Source organism: Juglans regia, chromosome 9 (assembly GCF_001411555.2).
Source record: "Juglans regia cultivar Chandler chromosome 9, Walnut 2.0, whole genome shotgun sequence".
NCBI lineage: Eukaryota > Viridiplantae > Streptophyta > Magnoliopsida > Fagales > Juglandaceae > Juglans > Juglans regia.
In genome coordinates, this window is record NC_049909.1 from 21,681,322 (window position 1) to 21,693,359 (window position 12,038).

Genomic DNA, 12,038 nt, shown 5'->3' on the forward strand with positions numbered 1-12,038 from the left:
CATGAGAACAGGATAATCGAGGAAAATTTAGGATTGAAGTAAAGATTTTTAAATAAAGAGAAATGATATTTGTAATTTTAGAGTATGCAAATTGCAACCTCCACATATTCTATTTTAAAAATAAATGATTAAATCTAAGATTTACATTAAAAAAAAATTTAATAATAAACGGTTATTTATTTATTTTTTTAAAATAAAGTAGGCTGAGCTATTGATTTAAGGGAAAAAGATGTTTGGGAGTAGTAGTTGGGGCAGATTTTCATGAACAACTGTGGACATCGAGTTGAGGACCTGTGGTCCTTCATGCAGCCACGGGGGACTATATAAAATAAGAGTAATATTACTCATCATTTCAATTATCATCATCTTCTCATCATCTCATGAAGTGAAATAAGATAATTAGAGACTATTTATTATATTTCATTTGTGAATTTATCATTTAATGTCACATTATGGAATGATAAGTTGATAATAAAAAAATAAATATGGAATATATTTTTTTATAAAATAAATGGTCATTGAGCTCACATTTGATAAAATATAAAATAAAAAATAAAATTTATCTTTTTATATTAATTTAAGTAAGTAGTACTGATTTCATATGTATAATAGCATAACAGAAGTGATCCTAATCGAATCAACATTCTACATTTCATTAAATTAATTAAATATTTCACTTATCGAACTTTTCATTGTGGGAGAATTAGACTCATACGTAAGGATATCGAAAAGTGTTAAAATATAAAATAAATAATAAAATTTACATCTTCTTATTAGTTTAATCTATTTTATTTCACAATCTATTTTCAGCAACCAATGTTAACAATTAGTCGCGATTTCCCAATTTTAGGCATTAAATTTGTAATTGTAATATATTAAGAAAATGATATAATAACAATATGTATATCATAGTCAATTTACAACTTAGCATGTAATAATTATTTTTTTTCATGTACTTTAAACTGTTATTAGGACAATAGTTTTGAATTAAAGTGAAAAGAAATAATTTTTTAATATGAAATTGTAGATAAAATATTGTGCGACTCATAAAGTCCTTACAGTCTCTCTCAGCTCGTCCCTATATATCTATCTCCAACGAAAGGTCCGTCCTTGCATTTGGTCTCCACTACTGCTTAGGTCCCAATTAAATTCAAACTGATCCTATCGTCTCTCTCTTATACTTCTCTGAACTCCTTCGTACTACTTATTCATGAGTCATTTGTGTACTAATTTAAATACGCAATTACATAATAGACCACTTCTACACATTTACCATGACCCAACGATACTAACTGACCCACGTAACTACTGACTCACTTACAGGCCCATTTTTTAGTATCTGGCCCACTAAATGAGACTCTGTCAAAATCCATAACAAAGTATGCGTAATTCATAAGGGAAATGCTTTGGGTCCCGAATTCGGGACCCAAAGTGTGTCCTGAAAGGTTTTTTTTTTTGTTTTTTTTTGCTTTTTTTTTACTGAATGATTAAAAATATATTTTTTAATGATGTTAGGATTTTTTTATTTTTTAAAAAAATATTTATGATGATTAAAAAAATACATAAAAAAAAACAAAAAAACAAAAAAAATAAAAAGCTTATTCGGGACACAAAATGGGTCCCGAATTCGGGACCCATAGCAGTGCCCAATTCATAAGTACTGACTCAAAGGAAACGACGAATATCATTGACCCCTCGTTGTATATCTTTTTTTCTCACGTTGATTTCAGGGAAAAAGATGTTTGGGAGTACTGATTGGGGTAGATTTTTTTTTTTTTTAAGAAATGGCCATTGGGTATCAAATATAAAACAAATAATAAAATTTATCATTTTGTATTAATTTAAGTAAGTCGTAGTTTCATATGTATAAGTCCTAATCGAATCATCATTCTATATTTCATTAAATTAATTAAATATTTTATTTATCAAATCTCTTATTTAAGAAAGAATTAGACTCACATGTAAGATAAAATATTAAAATATAAAATAAATAATAAAATCAACATTTTCTTATTATCTTAACCCATTTTATTTCACAATCTATTTTCAACCACCAATGTCGACAATTAGTCGTGATTTTCCAATTTTAGACATTAAATTTGTAATTATAATATATTAAGAAAATAATATAATAACAACTATATCATATTCCATTTGCAACTTAGTATGTAATAAATTTTTTTTTCATATACTTTAAACTGTTAATAGGACAATAGTTTTGAATTAAAGTGAAAAGAACTAAATTTTTAATATGAAATTATAGATAAATTGTAAAGCAGTTGGTATTTATCATTATCCAATATATTATATTAATCCTCTTTTTGGAAAGTTTGATTTTGGAATTTCTTTTTTCCTTATAATTTTAAAATGATTAATTGGAAATAGTATACTTTTTCGTGTAATCTGTCGATTCTGTCCGTGTGTCGAGCATTTCTCCTCCTATATATATAATTAAAATTGGCCGGTGTGATAATACGATAACCTGATCACATTATGATCTATTAATTATGAATTTTTTTATTTATGCAAAGAAGACTTGGTCTCTAATTGATTAGTAAATTTAAATATATAAAATATATTTTTTTTGCTCCCACTACTGCTTACGTCCCAATTAAATTCAAACTGATCCTATCGTCTCTCTCTTATAATTCTCAAGAAAAAAGATATTTCAATGAATTTTTTATTTTATTTTTTAAAATATATTTTTTTTATTTTACATATTAATTTTTATAATATATCATACATCAATTTATCAATTTTTTTATACCAATTAAATATTATACTTTTTATTTTTTTTTTATTTTAAATTTTTTTTCTAACTATCAATAATTTAATCAAATGTTTTGATATTTATAATATCTCTCCATATGTAATTTTATATAATTATGTTCTATTTTAAATTAATTCAAATTTATAAACTAAAATAAGATATAAATTAATTCAAAAAATAAAAAGAAGAAATTAATTCAACTTCAAATTTTGCCATTAGCGTCTAGCAAAAAAGAAAGTGTAAAAATAAAAGAGAGGATTTTAAATAAAAATAAATGACTTTTAAGAAAATGAAAAAAATTAAATAGTAAGAGAGAAAAATTAATTTAAAATATTTACAATGGCGATTAGCTCGTTTCACATCTAACATATACTATAACAGAATGTAAAATAAAAGAAGAAATATAAGATTCGTTGGAGGTCATTTTTAAGAAAATTTCTTTATATTGTAAAGAAAAATGTATAATATAGGAAGTGCGCTAGACTTGGCGCAGATTTTCATGAACAACTGTGGATATCGAGTTGAGGAGTTGTGGTTCTTCATGCAGCCACACAGGCAGGTGCAATACAATCACACTTTGTATAAGAACTGTGTACGGATACCGACAGAGTGCAATAATTTTTTTTTTTAAAGAAATCGCCATTGGGTATAAAATATAAAACAAATAATAAAATTTATCTTTTTATATTAATTTAAGTCGTGATTTTATATGTATAATATTATATAAGAGGTCGTAATCCAATCATCATTCTATATTTTATTAAATTAATTAAATATTTTACTTATCAGATATCTCATTTGAAAAAAAAATGAAACGAATATAGCAATATTTTACTTATATGTATAATATTTTCATGAACAACGGATATCGATTTCTTTCTGCTCACTTTAAATCCATTCTCTGTTGTATATATAGTATCTGGAAATTTCCCATCTGCTCCTTTTACGTTTCATTCTCAGTTATGTATACGGTATCTGGCAAAAAGAATACAAGAAATAAACTGAGAAATAAAATTATAAACTTCAAAACATGTAGTTACATAGTAAAGTATGCTAAAACAACAGAAAAACATATATAAGAAATAATTCAGAAGATAAGAAATAAAAACATACATATGTACATCTACAGATATTCATTAAGCTCAAAAGAAAACTGATGCTTAGAAAAAAAAAATTCTTCACACATGTTCAGATCATATCTAATCAAATATCATATACAGTAAAATATACTAAAACAAGATTAAATCATATATAATAAATCAGACAATGAGAAACAGAGAAGTAAAGTTTTATAAACATTAAAAAAAAAAACTGAGCCAATATATTCATCACAACAGCCCAACGCATAAAATAAAATGACAAAATAGATCACGAAGAGTAAAGCTCAGAAGATATAACAATCTATGTTCAGATATGACATATATTCATCATAAAAGATATACGTTATAAGATATATACAGGTCTATTCATATAACATACATATTTTTGTGATGATATAACATATATTCATCACCAAAAGGTCTTAGATATAACATAAAAGAAAAATATCTAAGACCTGTTCAGATCTATACATGAAAAAAAAAAATCACAACTAAACCAACTTAAAAAATATATATATATATACATCCACTCAAATCTGTAGCAAGAAAAAAAAAACACAGCAAACAACTTTAGTTCTGTCTGTACACATAGGAATGATACTGTCTCCCTAAGTTTCTACATAAACTGAGATCTGTTGGAAATAAACAAAGTTTGTTCATTTACATACAGATAAACGATGGAATGAACAAAAAAAAAGAGTAAAAGAAGAGAAAAAACCAGATTGAAAAAATAAATTAACATGGAAGAAAAAATAAATAAATAAATCAGATCTGAAAATAATCTCTTCAAATTTGTGAACATCTGTTCAAAGAGAAACAGAGATTAAAGAGACGAAGAACCCAAAATCACAAAACATAAATCACATAAATAGAACCACTTGAAATAAAAAGGTCCTTCAACGAAAGAAAACAGCACTGCAACCCAAAACACAAAAATAAAACAAAATAGCAAAAAAAAAAATGAAATCAAAGAAATCAATTCTTATATGTATTGGGAAGAAAAATACCTGTCAAAGAAAAAAACAACTGCAAAGGGAGATCCGAAGAACAGATCTAGAGATCTATATGCATTTGAAGAAAAATAGACCTGCAACCAAAATAAAATTTAGAAAATAGAATCTCAGATCAGTGCGTGTTGAGAAAAAATTATATATGCGAAAATTATTTATGCGAAAAATTGCTGTTGCCATTTTTACAGATCTAGAGATCTATCTAAATAATGAGTTCTTAATTAATGTAAAATAAATTAATGAATATTAAATAATATTCTTAAAATAATAAAATTATTTAAATTAATTAATTTTTTAAAACTATATTATTTTCTTAACTCTAAAATATAAAAATATTTACTTGAAAATTAATCATTGTTTAATAACGTTACAAATACTTCATTTAAAATGATTTTGATAAAATATTTAGAAGATTTTATAATACTTAATCGATTTAAAAATCATCGGCTGAATTTAATAAATCGTACTTTTTTTTTTGGATTGAAATGAAAAAAAAACACATTGTTACATGTTTGTTGACCTAGCTACTAGCACATGATTTATTAAATTTTTTACTTAGTATATGAGTTGTACTCGGAACCTAATAACACATGGAAATATAATTTATTGATAATTCAAATCAATTCATATATCTATTATAAAGTAAATAATATGTTCCAATTTATTGTATTTATTATTATCCCTAATATGTTAATATAGTTAAATTGTATAAATATAATTATATTTTTATTATATTCTGTCTTTTATATATTATTTTTAAACATATATGTTGATTATATCTTTATTTCAAATGTGCCATCACGATAGTTGGAATCTTGCATTTTTGCTTGCCTTTTATTGATCCCTTAGTTTTTGATATGTCCTTATCCCTTTTAATATAAAAAAAAGTCTGGTGTTTATATTTTGTAATAATTATTTTACTTATTCACATAATTGTTGACAATATCTTCTAGCATATTTATCCTAGATTTTAGCTACAAATATTGAACTACCTAGCTATGAAGTACGTACTAAAAGCCTTGCACGAAATCATAACTAATACTTAGGCCATGTATGGAAAGTGGAAAGTGAGATGAATGCATCTCAAACCTACTACATTGTTAATGTCTTTCATCAAACCATTAGATGCAAAACATATAAGGGAGGTATATGAGCTTCAGTGGATAATTAATTTTCGAACCATTATTGAGAATATTGAATATGACAAATTGCCGCTTAAATCGCCAGATTATAATATTGTTTCGCTAAATCAACTTGAAAAAAATTGTTTGAAACAATGCATGTTTCTAAATTGTGTATTATGGATTTGAAAAAAATATGGAGATTAGAGGTTGGTTGGGATGAAATAGAGATGGAGGATGAGAACTTCTAATTTGTCTGTTGTGGATTTGAAACAGTGCATGTTTCTAAATTAGGTATTGTGGATTTGAAATATAAAGATTAGAGGTTGATCAGAATGAAATAAAGATGAAAGATAAGAATTTGTTAAATATGTGTTGTGGATTTGAAAAAATGCATGTGATTAAATTTAGAATGTTGATTGTTTGTTATAATTCAATTAATGTAGTAATACTAAACTTTTATTGATACATTTAATACATACATGATCGAAGTCAGATTTATGATGTGTGATTTACATTAGTCATTTTATTAGATCAATTAAAATAACTTCTCTACACTTGTTTTTTTTTTTTTTATCCTTTTTAGAAATATGGAGATTGGAGGTTAGTTTTAATGAAATGAAAATAGAAGATAAGAACTTGTGATTTTTGTGTTGTGAATTTAGAACATTTCATATGTCTGGATTTAGGATATTGATTGTTTATTAGCTTAAATTAATATGGTAATATTAAATTTTTATCGATACATTTAATTGCCAATTTTAATGCAGCGATCCACATTTGTGGTTAGAGGCATTCGATGACAGTGCCTCAATCGCAATGGTAGCCTTTGAACCTACAGCAGAACGAATTCTTGATCGTACAACAACAGATATTGTGCAGCATGTAGAGCAGGTAAGATTTATACTTTTACGCACATTTAAGAAATTTAACAAATTATTATTTTTATATGTTTTTGCCATTACGGGAGGATCATTCGTACATAGAGAACATTACAAATAGGATTGAAGATAAAGAGTTGATGATTGTTTTGGGTGCATTTATGAATGAATTTGGGAAACTGCGCCAAAACTAAACTTAACGTATTATCTGTCAATGATATACGTAAGACAGCAGAATAGTTATTTCAATTTCCTTCTAGACTTCCAGTTATTATAATGTATAGCTATAATAAATTCATATGTAAAATTATGAGATAGCTCTTGCTTTTTATTTGTAATTATGATGATAACGCATTAATTTCAATAGTCACTTTTTTTTTTATCTATAATAGAAAATTGTGTAATTATAAATATATGTTCGTGCAAATTCTTATGTTATAATCATAGATATTCTGTAAATAATAGATGTGATTATTTTTGTGATCAATTGAGAATCTTAAAATATAGACAAAATTATTACATTTTATAATTATATATATTAACCTATCTTTTATTATTATATATCTTTAGATTTCATAAATGTTATTTTTAAAAATATTTTTTATATTTTTACAATTGGGCACACGTGCAATGCACGTGTTTGCCCTTTACTAGTATATATATATGTACGTATGTTAAATAACATCTACGAATCATCCTGGTCAAAAGGAAATTGAAAGCAAAAATTGAGAGAGAAAGAGGTAAGCTCACGTAATCCAAGTCTATATTTTAAAAAGATTAATAAATAGTATAATTAAAATTTTGGTAGAATTATTATAAAAATTAAGAACATATATCTCTCTCCTAAATAATGTGGTATTCTATATATTATTTATATCCATCAGTAAATATAATAATTAAAATACCAGTCTTATACAGTGGAAAAAGGCTCATAAAAAAGATAAGAGTTTAAATTAATTTTTTTTAAAAAATATAGATAATCATGATTAATAGAAATAATCTTTTATGGATAGTAAGAGGCAGTCTATCATTATCTTTCTATACAACGAAAATGGACAGAAACTTTTTCCGCAGTCTACATGCAATGCAAGTACCTCTATTATTGCTGGTCGCTAGATGGCATAATCAACTAGGGCCTCAACTTTACAAAAGTTGATGAAATTGAACCAAAATAGCACAAGTTGCTCTGGACTGGATAAGCAGGATAACTACAAAAATACTACTCTCACCATTACTTATACCGCTGATTTATTTTATCCTTTTTTTTATTTAATAATTAAATAAGTATTTTTTAATAATATTATGATTTTTTTAAATATTTAAAAGTGCTAAAAATACATGTATGAAAAAAAAATAATCTTATAACTGACAGTAGCTCTAGCGGTAACTGGGAGCCGTGGCCGGCTGTAACGCCACCCTAAAGTCCAACATTCAATAATAAAACCATTTTTTGCACTTAATTTACATGATTAAATACATATATACAAAAGTAAAAAACGACAAGTAAAGAATACATACAGTATAATATTGACATGATAATATTTAATTTTATAAAAAAAATATTAATTATAAATTTCTTATATAAATTAATTTCATTCATTTTAGCAATAAGATATATAACTTTTTAATATGTAAACTCAAGTTCCAATGAACCTCACTCGATAGTTATTAGATCCGTTTAGATAGTAAAAACATTTATTTTATTTTATTATTATAATTTTTCAAATTTTTTATATAAATTATAATAAATAATTTAATTTTTTTAAATTTTAAAATAATAATAATATTCTAAATTAGACAGGGAGCGCCATTCTAGAGAAATATTCTACGTAAGTAATGAAATGTATCAACTGATCAATCGGCCGACACTACAGTAGCTGAAACTTCAGGGTAAAAGGCATAGTTTCACAACTTTCGTCACTACACATTCATCATGAAAGTTGCCCTGAATTTCGGAAATGAAACAAAAATCTCAAAGAAACTGCTTTCACAATTCTGAAAACAACAAAACATATCCACAGAAAATTAAACAGATGCCCAAGATGATCAGTGTAGCGTGAGAAAAGTACCTTCAATATTCTGTGCCAAAGGTTGAGCGTTTGTTCCAAACTCAGTGAGGCAATTCAAAACCGAAATGGCAAGAACAAGAACATGATAGACAATCTTATCTGAGATCAAGAACCCCATTTTCCTCCTCCGACTAACTCAAACTGCATGCCAGTGCTAATTAAGGTCCTTTGTGGGCTCTTGGTTTAGAACCACCACTGGCACCGGATCCAATATCTTAGGATGGACTCGTGCTATATATATGTACATATTTTATGCATTTATTAAGTGATAATTTTATTATCGTATTTTGTTAATTTAAACTTTAAATTTTAAATTTTTTATGATTTTCAATAGTCAACACATTAACAAATTTTCGAATAATTTTGTTTGCTTTTGTTTTTGTTTTTGTTTTTTTACGGTACGAACGTACAGGCCAAGACCGTATACTCAAAGAGTTGTATTTTGTTTTCTTTTTTTTTTCATATATATTTTTAATCATTATAAACATTTTTTAAAAAAATAAAAAATTCATAATATTTTTAAAAAATATTTTTTTAATTACCAAATTTGGATCCCGAATTGCATCTCTGGCACTCAAACGTACGAGAAAAGTCGTACCTATCCATTTGCGGTAGCGCCCACATCTATTGGAGAACCACAAGTATGCTTGATTACCAAATTGACAGTCAAAACATGAGCACATTCACCTGTCACCACACGTACCTTGATTGATTGAATATTTGCAAAACTAGTAGTTGTCTACCATTAATGCATGATATATATACATGGCCTCCAAATGACTTTTCTAACCTGTCTCTCTGGATGGTGGCTAGGAGCATTATGTCCTTATATATGGGACGTGGTCTTCATTTGCCAATAACAATTAAATATCATTGTCAGCTTAATTTCCTCGAATCAGATTCTTCGACCTTCGATGTAATCTTTTTTATCTCACGTTGATTTCAGGGAAAATGATGTTTGGGAATACTTGGGGCAGATTTTCATGAATAACTGGGGACATCGAGTTGAGGACTTGTGGTCCTTCGTGCAGCCACGCAAGCAGGGTACTATATAAAATAAGAGTAATGTTATTCAATATTTTAATTTTTTATCATCTTTCTATTATCTCATGATATAATATTAGGTGATTAGAGACTTAAAAAAATAATTAAAGGCTATTTATTATATTTAATTTGTGAATCTATCATTTAATGTCACATTATAGAATGATGAGATAATGATAAATAAATAAATGATAAATAAATTTTTTTCATAAAATAAATGGTCATTGGGCTCACATTTGATAAAATATAAAATAAATAATAAAAATTAGTTTTTTTGTATTAATTTAAGTAAGTAGTGATTTCATATGTATAATAGCATTGGCCCGATTTTGTTTGTTTGTTTTTTTTTTTAATTATTATTATTACCGGGCTAGGCCACAATAGTGGCCCATTGCTTTTCCCTTGGGCTGGGCAAGGCCCATGGCCCAATCCCCTTGGAATCAGAAGAAAACCCTTAGGTTTTAATTCTATTTGATCAATACATATTGATGCACAGCACACAGCGGCGCCGCACCCTCAGTTCTCAACATTCCAACGCCTGTCACCTCTTTGGTTTACAATGGTGGACACCTTTAGTTTGCAATGGCTTCCCCAGTCTCCTCCCACCGCTGAGGTCAACCTCCTTTCACAGTTTCCCCCTCTCTCTCTCTCTTTTTTTTTTTATTTTTTTTTTTATTATTATTATCTCGACAAACCGCCGCAGCCAGTGGGCTTGAGAGCCCTTTGCTGCCGTCGCAGAGATGCCAGCGAGGAGGTTCTCAACCTCCTTGCAGCGCCGTTCTACCCTTAATCCGGCAGGTCTTCATTTAGGCAGGGGCAGGACCCATTCGGGACTTCATAGCCAGTGTTTTAAATTTCGTACCGTACCGGCCGGTACGGCCGAAATTTTTCGTTTTGGCTGTCTGGCCGGTATAGGTACTATATCTGTTCCGTACCGGTTAAAATACCGGCCCTTTAGGACTAAATTTCGGCTTGTATGGTTTTTTTTTTTTTTTCATTTTTTCAAACTACAAATTTATTTTTTAACCCCTAATTCAGACTAGACTATTTATAATTTTTATATATATGTATTTATATATAATTTATTTATATATAGACTATTATTTTGAAATATAATTTATATATATTTATATTAATAATTTATTTATATATCGACTATCCCGAAACGCTATTCCGAAACGGTACCAGTACCGAAATATTTCGTTCCAGTGCCTTGACCCGTACGACGTCCGGTACGGTATTCAAAACATTGTTCATAGCCCCATTGTGCCATCCCGTCCACCTTCTTGTACAACCGCGTGTCATGACACCGACCACCACTCATAGTGGTTCCACCACTCATAGTGGTTCCACCATATACGGTGGTTCCTCAACCTCAGCCACACGGTTTCTCAACTTTTTCCCATAGTGTTATCGGGTTTTTTTTTTTTTTTTTGGTAAATAATACCCAACACACATCAGTATAAACAATGCACAATCTTTGAAATACATCCAATCAAAAACAGATGCAAATTATCGTAATAGGAGAAACAGGTACAAAACCGAAATATATTAATAGTTGTCAGTGCATCGTAATTTCATATAACATAATCAATCATTATAAAAATTTTATTTCAGATTATAAAACATTATTTCATATAACACAGAATCAATGATTATAAATTTTTTCTCTCAGATTGTAAAACCAATGTTTTTTTTAATCTTTCGCAATATGATAAAATCAATATATGAAAGCACATGTTTGCTGTATATTTCATTGAGATCCTAAAAAATCTATAACCTGGCTCTGATACCACATGTTAAATATTTTAATATGAACATTAATAACTGGATTTTTGATTTTCTAGGATCCACAATAATAAACAACAGTAGTAAAAGACATACATTTCTCCATCTGTTTGATGAAGAAATGAATCTGGTTATTAGAAAATGATCACCCTAGCAATTTGGTCTCACTAGTATGTCCCGATGGCTAGAGGTACTCTAATGTTATAGGTGAGAATCCTTTAATCCGTCAGTATTATTTATAGATTTATAGCCATC